At 44.0% G+C, this 14,773-nt stretch overlaps 1 long non-coding RNA gene across 1 annotated transcript; it reads right to left on the reverse strand.

The window, feature by feature from the left end:
• Window positions 1–11,260: 11,260 nt before the first annotated feature.
• On the reverse strand, window positions 11,261–14,755 carry LOC126524255 (uncharacterized). The gene is made up of 4 exons (XR_008610961.2): window positions 14,695–14,755; window positions 14,395–14,567; window positions 12,023–12,123; window positions 11,261–11,349 (listed from the first exon to the last, which is right to left on the reverse strand). It is a non-coding gene; the product is annotated as an uncharacterized lncRNA (long non-coding RNA).
• Between the last annotated feature and the right edge of the window lie 18 nt (window positions 14,756–14,773).

Here is a 14,773-nt window from a genome sequence, read left to right on the forward strand (position 1 = left end):
CGTTTATATCTCCTTCCGGTTCTCTGCCGCGGGTGCGCTTTAAAACCACGGCGCTGCAATTATGCTTCAGAAATTTTCCTTTCCTTTTTTTTCTCCTGCCTTATACTCGTTCTCTTTACTACACGCAGCAACAAAGCAGCAGCGCTCGCATTCGATCCCGTAGATGAAATGGAATTATATATAAATATATATATATATATATATATATATATATATATATATATATATATATATATATATATATATATATATTGTGCAGAAATTATCAGTCATAGCACTCGTAGTACAGCCCCCTGCGCCGTTCTCTTTCGAAAATAGTCATATTAGAGTTATTATAATGAGGTAAAGGTACTTTGATGACATCGCGGACAAGATTAGCGTCTTTCCACGTAAGTACGAGGCTCTGGACAGGAGCTATGGCGCTTCAATGTAACCTCGGGCCTGACGGACCAACCGACTGAGCTATCTCTCCAGGAAACACCCAAGGGTCACGAGTTCAAATCACCTTTTCTCTTCCTTTTTTCGTTTTCCTTCTTTTTTTGTTCCGCCCTTTTTCATATTTCTTTTCTTTTAGTTTATCACTGTACGGGACCCCTAAAAAAATCTCTATTATGTATGGCCACACATACACATACAGGTCATAAATACAAGGTTTCTCCGTATGAGTGCCATATGTGCTGTTTAACCGAGCTCAGATTGGTCCACCTTGACTGATCAAATAAGGCACCACTGCAGGTTAAATGAGGCGTACAACTCCTGCGCTGGCGGTAGAGTATTCTCCTCGCGTGCAAGAGGACCGTGGTTCGAATCCCGGTGCCGCGCAATTTTCCCCCGAAAAGAAAAGTGTGTTGAGAAAATTGCATAAACAGGTCTGGAGTGCGGCATGACCCCGGTGACCAGTACCGGTAACGCACTCTCTCATCACAGCAGGACTGCCACCCTGGTGCAGTACTTGGCCACAACCTCCTATATGAATACAACAATCAAACCCCGGCCCTCAGTCCCCAGCAGCCGCGAAGCAACTGACCACGGTGGCGGTCAGATCTGTGACGCAGCAGAGGGTGCTAAGAATCCCTGGCTCCGGACAGGCCGCCATTGGAATTTGAACCTGGCAACATTTAACGTTAGAACGTTATCTAGTGAGGCGAGTCTAGCAGTGTTATTGGAGGAATTAGAGGGTAGTAAATGGGATATAATAGGGCTCAGTGAAGTTAGGATGAGAAAAGAAGCATATACAGTGCTAAAAAGCCGGCACGTGCTGTGCTACCGGGGCTTAGCGGAGAGACGAGAACTAGGAGTCGGATTCCTGATTAATAAGTATATAGCTTGTAACATAAAGGAATTCTATAGCATTAATGAGAGGCTGGCAGGTCTTGTTGTGAAACTTAATAAGAGATACAAATTGAAGGTAGTACAGGTCTATGCCCCTGCATCCAGTCATGATGACCAGGAAGTCGAAAGCTTTTATGAAGACCTGGAATCGGCGATGGGTAAAGTCAAAACAAAATAATCTATACTGACGGGCGACTTCAATGCCAAGGTAGGCAAGAAGCAGGCTGGAGACAAGTCAGTGGGGGAATATGGCATAGGCTCTAGGAATAGCAGGGGAGAGTTATTAGTAGAATTTGCAGAACAGGTTAATATGCGGATAATGAATACCTTCTCCCGCAAGTGGGTTAGCCGAAAGTGGACGTAGAGGAGCCCAAATGGAGAAACTAGAAATGAAATAGACTTCATACTCTGCGCTAACCCTGGCATCATACAAGATGTGGACGTGCACGGCAAGGTGCGCTGCAGTGACCATAGGATGGTAAGAACTCGAATTAGCCTAGACTTGAGGAGGGAACGGAAGAAACTGGTACATCAGAAGCCAATCAATGAGTTAGCGGTAAGAGGGAAACTGGAGGAATTCCGCATCAAGGTACAGAACAGGTATTCGGCTTTAGCTCAGGAAGAGGACCTTAGTATTGAAGCAATGAACGACAGCCTTATGGGCATCATTAAGGAGTGTGCAGTAGAAGTCGGTGGTAACTCCATTACACAGGATACCAGTAAGCTATCGCAGGAGACGAGAGAGCTAATCAAGAAACTCCAATGTATGAAAGCCTCTAACCCTACAGCTAGAATAGAACTGGCAGAACTTTCCAAGTTAATCAACAAGCGTAAGACAGCTGACATAAGGAACTATAATATTTATAGAACTCAAGATGCGCTCAGGAAAGGAGGAAGCCTAAATGCAGCGAAGAAGAAACTAGGAATAGGCAAGAATCAGATGTATGCGTTAAGAGACAAAGCCGGCAATATCGTTACTAATATGGATGAGATAGTTCAAGTGGCTGAGGAGTTGTTTAGAGATTCTAAATTGCTACTACTAATTGCTACTGGATACAGTACCAGTAGCAGCCACGACGATAATGTGAGAGAGAATAGTCTAGAGGAATTTGAAATCACACAAGTAACGGTGGAAGAAGTAGAACGCCTTGGGAGCTATGCAAAGGGGGAAGGCAGCTGGAGAGGTTCAGGTAACAGCAGATTTGTTGAAGGATGGTGGGAACATTGTTCTAGAAAGACTGGCCACCCTATATACACAATGCCTCATAACCTCGAGCCTGCCGCAATCTTGGAAGAACGCTAACATAATCCTAATCCATAAGAAAGGGGACGCCAAAGACTTGAAAAATTATAGACCGATCAGCTTACTGTCCGTTGCCTACAAAGTATTTACTAAGGTGATCGCAAATAGAATCAGGAACACCTTAGACTTCTGTCAATCAAAGGACCAGGCAGCATTCCGTAAGGGCTACTCAACAATAGACCATATTCACACTACCAATCAGGTGATACAGAAATGTGCGGAATATAACCAACCCTTATATATAGCTTTCATTGATTACGAAAAAGCGCTTGATTCAGTCGAAACCTCAGCAGTCATGGAGGCACTACGGAATCGGGGTGTATATGAGCCATATGTAAAAATACTGAAAGCTATCTATAGCGGCTCCACAGCCACCGTAGTCCTCTGTAAAGATATCAACAAAATCCCAATAAAGGAAGGTGTCAGGCAGGGAGATACGATCTCTCCAATGCTCTTCACAGCGTGTTTACAGGAGGTATTCAGAGCCTTGGAGTGGGAAGAATTGGGGATAAAAGTTGATGGAGAATACCTTAGCAACTTGAGATTCGCTGATGATATTGCCTTTCTTAGTAACTCAGGAGACCAATTGCAATGCATGCTCACTAACCTGGAGAGGCAATGCAGAAGGGTGGGTATGAAAATTATTCTGCAGAAAACTAAAGTAATGTTTAACAGTCTCGGAAGAGAACAGCAGTTTACGATAGGTAGCGAGGCACTAGAAGTGGTAAGGGAATACATCTACTTAGAGCAGGTAGTGACCACGGATTCGGATCATGAGACTGAAATAACCAGAAGAATAAGAATGGGCTGGGGTGCGTTTGGCAGGCATTCTGAAATTATGAACAGCAGGTTGCCACTATCCATCAAGAGAAAAGTGTATAACAGCTGTGTCTTACCAGTGCTCACGTATGGGGCTGAAACCTGGAGGCTGACGAAAAGAGTTCTGCTTAAATTAAGGACGACGCAACTAGCTATGGAAAGAAGAATGATGGGTGTAACGTTAAGGGTTAAGAAAAGAGCAGATTGGGTGAGGGAACAACCGCGGGTTAATGACATCTTAGTTGAAATCAAGAAAAAGAAATGGGCATGGGCAGGACATGTAATGAGGAGGTAAGATAACCGGTGGTCATTAAGGGCTACGGACTGGATTCCAAGGCAAGGGACGCGTAGCAGGGGGCGGCAGAAAGTTAGGTGGGCGGATGACATAAAGAAGTTTGCAGGGACAACATGGCGACAATTAGTACATGACCGGGGTAGTTGGAGAAGTATGGGAGAGGCCTTTGCCCTGCAATGGGCGTAACCAGGCTGATGATGATGATAATATTCAAGCGATAATCCGATGCTGTTATGTCTCTAAGTTTTGTGTAAGTCGCACTTTACAATTTGCAATCGCGTTAATACATGTGACTGTGGATTGAATTATTTCTTTTTTTTATGAAGCAGTGACGTGGGTAAGTCCTGCTGTATGTCAGACGGGAATTCCACAATATTTACAACTTCAGCGTGAACTACGTAATGAGGAAAAGTATATGAAACTCGGCATAATGTGAGAGTATTCTTACTAGCTAATTCTAGGATACTTCTTTTCAAGACAGTTTTCACAAATCAAGAGTTACAGATGTTTTCTGTAACCATACACCCTTGGTTGACGGCCATGTGTTGACAGCAGACGGAAGTTCTGTAAGGTTTACAACTTTACTTTGAACTAATTTAGGCAATTAAATGAAACTCGGCGTAATGATGGAGTCGCCTTAGCGGTCAGTATCAGTGTTATATGTTTTGGGATTCTTTCAATCAAGCAAGAGTTACGGCCGTTTTCTGTAGCCACATTCCCTCCGTAGACAGCAATGTACTGTCAGCAGACGGGAATTCTGTAACCTTTTCAATTGCACTGTCAACTTACTAATTGCGACAAGGAAAACAAAGTCAGCGTGCTCATAGAGTCGTCTTAGTGGCCAATTTCAGTTTAACTTTTTCTACGATATCTACATTAGATTGAGTGCTACAGAGCATTCGCTATAAAGTGGAGACGAAAACTTGTTAGTTTTGACGCGACGCGTAGACGAACGGACATCGACCACCTCTGTAGGGTAGCTGCATATAGCTTCGCTGTAAAACTACCGATAGAGGTTTATGTTGCTCAAAAAAGTGCTTTTCTGACCGTACCGGTGGTTGTTTATAAAGGTTTGTTTGTGGTCCCGTATGCAAAAAGTGTGGTCATCGTAGTTAAGTTGTAACGACCGGAGAAAGAGAAAGACCAACTTCCCGGCAGGTGAAGAAGAAAGAGCATAAGAGGAGAGGAAGATGAAGCTCATCTAGAATACAGCAGACTCCACTTAAGCAGAACTCGATGGGAGAGAAAATAGCGTTCCGTTTATGAGAAGTTTGCAGAAGCAAAGGGCGAAAAATTCACGAAAAATTGTTTTATTTCAAAAGCGTCCAGTGTTTTAATTTCGCTGCGGTGCAAATGAAGCGCTTCGCACAGTGCTTGAAATAACGCAGCGCCTTTCAAACAAGGTATATGTTCATGCATTCTCACGATGCACAAAGAAACGTGATAACAAAGCAGCGTAAACACCGCAGAGCAACCTGTAATGCCACGGCAGCGCAACTGGCTGACGAAGTGAATTTTCCTGACTATTTGGCGTAATGACTTACATACTCGTCGAGCTACAGCTCTTTCTTATGAAGTATGACAACCGATGAGTCAGGTGCAACTGTGCTTCCAGTTCTGTTTACCTGGAGTTAACATTAAGAAGCATTCTGTTTAAACGAAGTTTGTTAGCATTGTTGCTATTCGAAACTATAACGTGAGAAAGACTGAAGAAGCCTAAGAAATGGCCACAGCCTGAAATCAGTGAGAATGAAACTTGGCATAGGAGAAACCAAGGTGTATGCACTGAAAGACAAACAGGGTAATATCATCAGCAATCTCAGAGATATAGTAAAAGCAGCGGAAAAATTCTATACTCACCCGTACGGTACCCAGAGGAGCCAGGATGCCTCAATTAGAAACAGCAATGAACACGATACAGAAACTCCTCCTGTAACTAGCAATGAGGTCAGGAGGGCCTTGAAAGATATCAAACGAGGAAGAGAGGCAGGAGAAGCTGGAATAACAGTCGATTTAATCAAATATGGAGGAGACATAATGCTTGGAAAACTGGCGGCTCTTTATACGAAGTGTCTATATACTGCAAGGGTCTCAAAAAATACGAAGAATGCAAACATTATGCTAATCCACAAAAAAGAAGACGTTAAAGAATTGAAAAATTATCGGCCCATTAGCCTACTCCCAGTATTACGTAAAATATTTACTAAAATAATCTTCAATAGATTAAGGGCAACACTGGACTTTCGTCAACCAAGGGATCAGGCTGGCTTCAGGAAGAAATACTCTACAATGGATCACATGCATACCATTAACCAGGTTATCGACAAATCCACAGAGTACAATAAGCCTCTCTATATGGATTTCATAGATTACCAAAAGGCATTTGATTCAGTAGAGATACTGACAGTCATAGCGGCATTACGTAATCGAGGAGTACAGAATGCTTACGTAAATACCTTGGAAAATATCTCCAGAATTCTACAGCTGCCTTAATTCTACACAAAAAAAGCAGGAATTTACCTATAAAGAAAGGGGTCAGACAGGGAGACACAATCTCCCCAATTCTATTCACTGCGTGCTTGGAAGAAGTATTCAATCTATTAAAGTGTGAAGGCTTAGGAGTAAAGATCGACAGCGAATATCTCAGCGACCTTTGCTTTGCCGATGCCATTGTTCTATTCAGCAATAATGTAGACGAGTTACAGGAAGTAACTGAGGACCTTAACTGAGACAGTGTAAGAGTGGGGTTGAATAATAATATGCAGAAGACAAAGATAATGATGAATAGCCGGGCAAAAGAACAAGAGTGCAGGATCGCCAGTCGGCCTCTAGTGTGTGTGAAGGAGTACGTTTAGCGAGGTCAATTACAGGGAAGCCTGATCATCAGAAGGAAATTCACAGAAGAATAAAAATGGGTTGGATCGCATACGGCAGATATTGCCAGCTCCAGATCGGAAGCTTACCATTATTATTGAAAAGGAAGGTGTACAATCAGTGCATTTTACCAGTGCTGACATGGGGCAGACTTGGAGACTGACAAATAAGCTTGAGAACAAGCTAAGGAGTGCGCAAAGAGCGATGGAACGAAGATTGCTATGCATAACGTTAAGAGACAGAAAGAGAGCGGTTTGGATCAGGGAGCAAACGGGTATAGACGGTATTCTAAATGACATCAAGAGAAAAAATAATGGAGCTGGGCAGGCCATGTAATGCACCTGTTAGATAACCATTGGACCATTAGGGTTACAGTATGGGTACCAAAAGAATGGAAACGCAATCGAGGTCACAGAAGACTAGGTGGAGCGATGAAATTAGGAAATTCGCGGGCGCTAGTTGGAATCGGTTGGCGCAGGACAGGGGTAATTGGAGATCGCAGGGAAAGGCCTTTGTCCTTCAGGGGATATAAAACAGGCTGATGCTGATGATGATATTTATGATGATGATGATGATGTTCCTATTGGTGGCCAACCAGAATTTGTAGCCTCGTACCGATCATCCGGCATTCCCGTTTGACATTGCGTATACAGAGTCCACTGCATAACTCAATCATTATCATCGTCAGCAGCAGCAGCCAATTGTTTAATGATCACTGCAGGACAAAGGCCTCTGCGATCTCCAATCACCTTTGCCTTGCGCAACCTGATTCCAACTTGTGCCTGCAAATTTCCTAATTCCATCACCCCAACTTACTTTCTGCCATTCTCGACTGCGCTTCTGTTTATTGGCACCCATTTTGCAACTACAATGGTGCAGCGGTTATCTACCTTATGTATTGCGTGGCCTGCCCACCTCAATTTTTTTCTGTTAATGACAACTAGAATATCGGCTATCCTCGTTAGCTCTCTGATCCACACGCCTATCAAGAAAGGGGCCAGGCAAGGAGACACAATGTCTCCCATGCTATTCACTGCATGCTTAGAAGTATCCAAGCTATGAGACTTGGAAGGCTTGGGAGTGAGGATCAGTGACAAATTTCTCAGCAACCTTGAGTTTGCGGGTGATATTGTCCTGTTCAGCAACACTGCGGACGAATTACAACAAATGAATGACCACCTAAACAGAGAAAGTGTAACAGTAGGGTTGAAGATAAATATGCAGAAGACAAGGGCAGAGTTAAATAGCCTGGCAAGGGTTACAAGGAATTCCTGATCACCAGTCAGCCTCTAGAATCATTACTGAAGTACGTTTGTCTAGGTCACAGGGGGCCCAGATCATGAGCAGGAAATTTAGAGAAGAATAAAAGCGAGTTGGAATACATGCGACAGGCATCATCAGATCCTGTAGCTCAATATGGCGCACCCGCCGTGGTTGCTCAGTGGCTATGGTGTTGGGCTGCTGAGCACGAGGTCGTGGGATCGAATCCCGGCCACGGCGGCCACATTTCGATGGGGGCGAAATGCGAAAACACCCGTGTGCTTAGATTTAGGTGCACGTTAAAGAACCCCAGGTGGTCGAAAGTTCCGGAGTCCTCCACTACGGCGTGCCTCATAATCAGAAAGTGGTTTTGGCACGTAAAACCCCATAATTAAAAAAAAAAAGATATGGCGCACTAAAAGAACGTTACATTTTGTGGCAGCTGCACTATTTGGAAAAAGTAGGTGCTGTTTAGAATTGGCCCAAAAGAAGATGGCCATGCACTCCTCAAGAAAAGTAAGGAAAGCAGAAACGTCACCGTTGACCTTCTACAAATGGGCAGCACACCGGAATCATTGGCGTTCATTGCTAGTAAGCCTAAAATCACCCTTGAACCGGGTTGAAAAGGCTTCAGAGAGAGTTGACATACAGACGGCGGAGTTCAAAAAGTGGGTCCACGGACGAGAGGGCCACGAAGCAGTGATAAGTAAGGATAAAAGAATGAGCCTGATCCTGAAATATGTCTTTCGTGTGCAAGCAGGAAGTGCAACAAAATCCACAGCTGAATGCAATTTTAGCGTCGGTACTCAACTCCTCAATGCGTGCTGCGAGGGATGTCGTCGTACCCGACTCTTTCGCCAGTACAAAATTGAGGCTATCGTTCTGGCTTAAGTTTCTTTCAAATATGCATGCTCCCAGAATAACTGGACCGATGACTGCAACCGCACGAACAGTATACGCCGTATTAGTATGTGAAACGGAAGGAAGTTGTTTGTTCTGCGCATGACAAAGACCGTATTCGAACCATGGGTTGATTCTGAGAATGGTTTTCTCCGTATATTTAAATAGAATGATGTTAAATTTTGGGACAAGCACATCATTTACAAGCAGGAAAAAAGGAAAATATTTGGAAAAATTGCCGACTGTAGCTTAGTAGCTTAGTAGCACTAATAATTCATTGCATGACAAAGAGTTCCCAACGTGATGTTCTCCCAATGCCAAATGCACCATTGGAGTGACTGTTGACTGATGACCTTGAGGCGGGACATCTCAACCGACACGCTACCACAATGCGACAAGACACACCAGTGGGATTTAACCCAGCCGACAAGGCCAACAGAAATTCATTTGGGATAGTCTGCAGCTGATTTGCTTTATGCACAAATGACCAACCGTGGAAGGCTAACCGAAGTCTTAGTCAGTGTGCATCGGGAATTGTGGACTAATTCCACCAGAGGCAACCTTTACCGGCAAGATTAGTAATGTGGAGAGCGATGATGTAAGTTACTGAATACGACACGACATACGTGGCTTCTGGTGCACGTGGGACACCATAGTAGCAAGATGGATGTCGCGGCGTTGATGGTACAAGACAGCTCGCTTGATTTCTTTCTGCATTGACCTCACATGGATTCAACGAGAATAACTATATTGTGACGCGAGCCCGTAGAAGCGGAACGCTCAGTTGACGCAGCAAGTGGAGATACTGAAGGCACAATGAAGCTGGTAACAGCAAGTGAACAGGTGTCAACACGGTACCCATAATTTATGTGTGGAGCAGTATCCACTGGCGTCCAAACTTACGAAAGTGCATTTTAAACTCAGCCACACTACTGTTGTGCGCAGAAAATTATTCGGCATGTCCTATATATAAAAAAAGAGATAAGCGGCTAAAGCATGAATTGCAAAGCTTGCTGGGCGCTGAGAATATTGGGCTTTCTACGTCCCCATTTGCGTCGCCGATTACTATAGTGCCGAAACAGGGCGGAACGTATCTAATGTGTACTGAATACAGGATTGGGAACCACAAGATCGATTTATTTCAATACCGAATGCTAAAAATTGATGTTATCGATGAAACAGGTGGATGGTTTTGCTTTCCTGCATACATAAACCTCTGCAGGTTTTGCAAACAAATTCCACTCCAGAAAGAATTGTAGCACTTCGCAGCTTTTGTCACTCCTTTCACGTGTTTGTGTTATGACAAGCCGCCGCCCACGTGGTCTTGCCGTATGGCTTGCAATAATTGTGCGGTTGTCCTCTTTTTTACTGGCGAGGTCTTTCTCATGACTCTTATAACTTTTAGTTTTTTTCCTGTTTGCTAAGAACGTACAGAAAGTTGATAAAACTCCCATATTTCCTCACAATTTATTTATTCTGAATCAGCTACACCAACTTATACTAAAAGATGGATATTTTTTTTCTTTAGGGTCACTTCAAGTGACACCTTGCTCGGAAGTGCAAAATTAAGCAGCGTATGATAACAACATAATCAACTTCAAGGAATTATATCTCGTGATACTATCACCACTACGTGCTCTGGCTGATAAGATCACATGCGAAATAAAAAGCAAAACAATTGCCTCGCCATTCCAGCCCTGCAAAACTGGTTGTCCAGCGAAGGTGTTGAAAACCACCACTACAGCTGGTGAGGAGGGGTGTGCAATGCTTTATTGTTTGAGAGTAAATGTAATAATGGTAATTGAGAGCAATAGGAGTAATGGTAATTTTGGCAGCCCGTCGCCGCCGATCGCATTGCTGTTTCTTTTCCTTCTGCAGCCCCTCGTATTCACGTCGCTCCTCGGGAGTCCGGACTATGCATTGCCTATATGTAGCAATGGTGCAACAACAATGAAATCATCAGTTGCCAGGCTGGTTCTTTTATGTAGGGAAGGCTAGTGACGTCTCTCACCACATCACGAGGTGCTCTCACCGCTGGAGCTTGTGCAACAGTAATCTTTACCGGGAAAGGTATGCTGAAACGTATACGTGCTTAGCACTGTTATCAGGAGCGCCTTATCATGAAATATGTGGTTTTGATTCTTGTTATATGCTCGCTATTTATTGAAAGGAATGCTGCGCTGAACGTTGCATGCATGATACCAAAGAATGTGTCCACTTTCCGCTTCAATCGCTCAATGTTTTTTTTAATCACTGAAGGTATTTTATTACTGGAGTACGCGCCGCGAAGTATCCCAGCAACCAGACGCTAACAGATTCGGTGTAAAAGATATTGCTACAATCTAACAAGCCACTTCTTCAAGGTGTGAGGCTTGTACGGGATTCTAAATATACGTTGCTGTTTTTCAATAGATACTGAATTTGCAAATATGTATGAAAAAAGCAGGAATTGTGGCCTACTCTGTACTTACCATCAGCATATGGCGAAAGAACTTGAAACGTGCCCATAACTTCAGGAATATAGGGCTTGTGAGCGGCACATTGCTTCTAGCAGTTTTGTCACCACCTGTTAAATGTAACGAGGTAAAGTAAATCTCTTTTTCACTCAGGTAGTTTAGAAGATCGGACACAGATGGGTAATGGAAAGTGCCTAGTTTCTGAGCGCGAATAAAACCATGAACTTGAATCCGCTCATCTGTAATATACAGGTACAAGGCACGTAATGGGAGATTTATATTGTCGGGGAATTCAGAAGAGCAGTGCTGATATACACCGTAACACCATCAGAATATTTTGTCTAGACTGCAATACCAAGGCGTTCTCTAGCCACCTCTAGTTCTACCTATCTTGCATCAGGCGATTCCATACTATCCCTGTAAACTTTCTACTACAGCACCTTATTCTTTCATATGTAGGTAACTTGTAAGGAGCGTGCTAATTTTTTAACGCTTCCTCGTCATCACATGGTGAAATGTTTGAGCAGAAAGCGCTCTGGTTAGCGTGATGTGAATATGAGTAATCTTGGGTGCATTTTCTTTGAGGGCTCTCGCAGTTAACGCGGAAAACTAAATAATGAAAATGCTGAACACTACAGAAAACTACAAACTTTTGGCGTGATATGAGCGTCCACTTATATGCGTATAAGCGTAGTGTCAGTGCCACGAGCCCATTTTCATAATTTTTTAATGAGCTATGAATCTTTATGGTGGAGAAGCTGATCCCATTTACGAGGTGCTCACCTGTCAGAAGGCTGAGGACAGTTCCGAGAAGAAGTGTAAGCAGCAACCCAGAGAAGGACATCCAATAGAACGAGGCTTGGTACAGCAAAAACACAGGTGCACTGCAGAATCACATCAAATAATGCAAAGGCTTCATTGAATAAGCCAGCACTTCCTTGTCCCAAGGTGAAAACATGGGCTCAAACAGTGGTCTCACCGGCGCCCATTCATTGGCTATTTGTGTAATGACTCTTAATAACGTTATATGACCATGCGTACGTTATGTACACAGGTTCACGTCACACTATACCTTTGTTAGCAAATAGGAAGCGCAGAAGGAAGAGTGGTTTTCCTACCGTTGTAACTTCACTATGCAAATTTTGGGCAAACGCGCGGTTCAAGCTGTCCCTTTCATTTGTAGTACTGTTAAACAAAAAGGTAGGTTGTAAAACAGAGTGGCACTAACGAGCAATGATGAAATTCATAACTGCTCAGGAGCAATCTACGTCGCAATACATTACTGGATGCGTCTTTGTAGCGTAACCAAAGAGAAGTTAGCGTTACGCTACACATGAGGTTTTCTCACGAACTGCGTTTTCTATGTGCGGTGTAGTTGAGGTTTTAGTAAATTAACAACCTGACACTTCGCATGCATCGAAGGCGCACACATGCTCCAGTGGAGACGCGACGACCATCGAAGCAAGCTTTCGTAACTGGGCAATTTCGTCATTAGATGGAATCACACAGCGACTGCCCACAAGAGTTATTACGGTAGTTGTTTGCTCATGAAATCACCATTAGGTTTCCGTACGATCAGTAGCAGGACACTGATGAGGAAAACAGTCGAGCAAACCGGCTATCAAGCTTCCAGTTAAAGCGTGGAGCAGGAGCTTCAAAAAATACTTTCGGTGTGTGCCGTGTGTAGGAAGTAAACCGCTTAAATGGGGGTGTGGTGTTCCAGTTGTTTTATTCGACATCTTGCCCCTTTAGCGCAGTGCGTGTGGAGGATGCCTGTTACATGGATTTTTCAGGCTGTCTTGTAAGCAAACATAAAAATTAAATTATGGCGTTTTACGTGGCCAAAACCACTTTCTGATTACGAGGCACGCCATAGTGGAGGACTCCGGAAATTTCGACCACCTGGGTTTATTCAACGTGCACCTAAATCTCAGTACACGGGTGTTTTCGCCCCCATCGAAATGCGGCCGCCGTGGCCGGGATTCGATCCCGCGACCTCGTGCTCAGCAGCCCAATACCATACCCACTGAGCAACGACGGCGGGTTTTCTTGTAAGCAAACGAACGCTTCAGCCCCATTGTGATTTTCACGTATAAGACGGCTGTGAATTTTCCGACGGCAAAAACATAGCCGTATACATGGGGCTTGCACATTGGACAGGATACTGTAGGCACTCCTGGCCATTTGGTGTCCCTTACAACGATGGTAGCGCAAGATTCGACATCCGGCTAATGAATGCAGGAACATTTTGGTCCAAATAAAATACGACTGTTCTAGAAAGAACTTTGTGGCTAATTATTCTTCGAGTTTAGCTCGGTCGTGCTTTATTTTTGAGCAAATGATACATGTGAGGCCGAGGTTCGGACTACTTTGTGGAACATGATTAATCTAACGACACGAACGTAGAGCTGGGAAAAAAAGAAAAAAAAAAGGAAGAGACGGTAGCACAATGTTTTTTTTTCATTCTTTCTTTTGTTCAAGCTTTTCCTTCACGCTGTTTATTTACTGACAGAGGCTATATGATGTAGAATACTGTGCGTCATATGAAATTTTCTCATGACGATCTGTTGTTCGTTAGTTAATGAGCAGACATATGAATCTAGACACGCTCATGCACGGAAATGTGAAAATTACGGTTGGGTGCCAGTTCTTGTCTTTTGAACAATTACCTATTTAAACACGAACCACATAAGAGAGCACTTGTGCACTGAGCGTACATTAACACATGTAATTAATTATCAATAGAGCAATGAGTTTCTATGTGGGCGGCGTTCTTCATCGGGAACCTATATATTTGATTACCATGAGCTGGGTAGGCGACAGCGAGTGGTGTCAGCTAGTACTTCCGCTTCATTCTCTCGCACTGAGCAACTGAGACACTGCGGGAGAGAAAACGCTGATTGTACACTAACACAGCAATATATTTCTGAAAATTACCGCCAGTCTAATTGCTTCCCAAAGCGGTCGCTTACCGACATCAAAGCAGAACAGTACTCCGAGCGAGGTTAAAGCTAAACTTTACAATACAGCCGGTCACCACGGCTGCATCAGAATTTTGTCACAACTGTAATCTTACTCGACTGGCAAAGCGGCGTTCGTGTACAGAAATGAAGTGTGGCCATTCGACCGTGCAGCCGTTTGAACGTCACACATACCTTTCAGACGGCAAGAATGTACGATTTCTCGCTTCAGAAGAGGCATTTATTAGGGGCGGGCATCGCTCCAAGGTTCTAGTGATGAGGCGAGGTGGTGCAACCGACGACAGACTCCTTCCTATGGCGTGCCACAACTGCAGGACGCAGACCAGCACGGTGCCCCAAGCAGCGCCCTACAACATAGGAGAGGCGGCAATATAACAATACTCCGTACAGTACCTGGTTATAAGGCAAGGTTCATTTAAAAAAGCAGTCACCTAAACAGCACTTACGCGCGGCATGCAGGCGAGGGACGCTTACCTTTGCGTTGACCCAGGGCGAGGAGATGGCCAGAAGAACGAGCCCAGCGAACGGACCCGAGGCAGTGGAGTAAAAAGAA

Source organism: Dermacentor andersoni, chromosome 3, assembly GCF_023375885.2.
Source record: "Dermacentor andersoni chromosome 3, qqDerAnde1_hic_scaffold, whole genome shotgun sequence".
Classification (NCBI taxonomy): Eukaryota; Metazoa; Arthropoda; class Arachnida; order Ixodida; family Ixodidae; genus Dermacentor; species Dermacentor andersoni.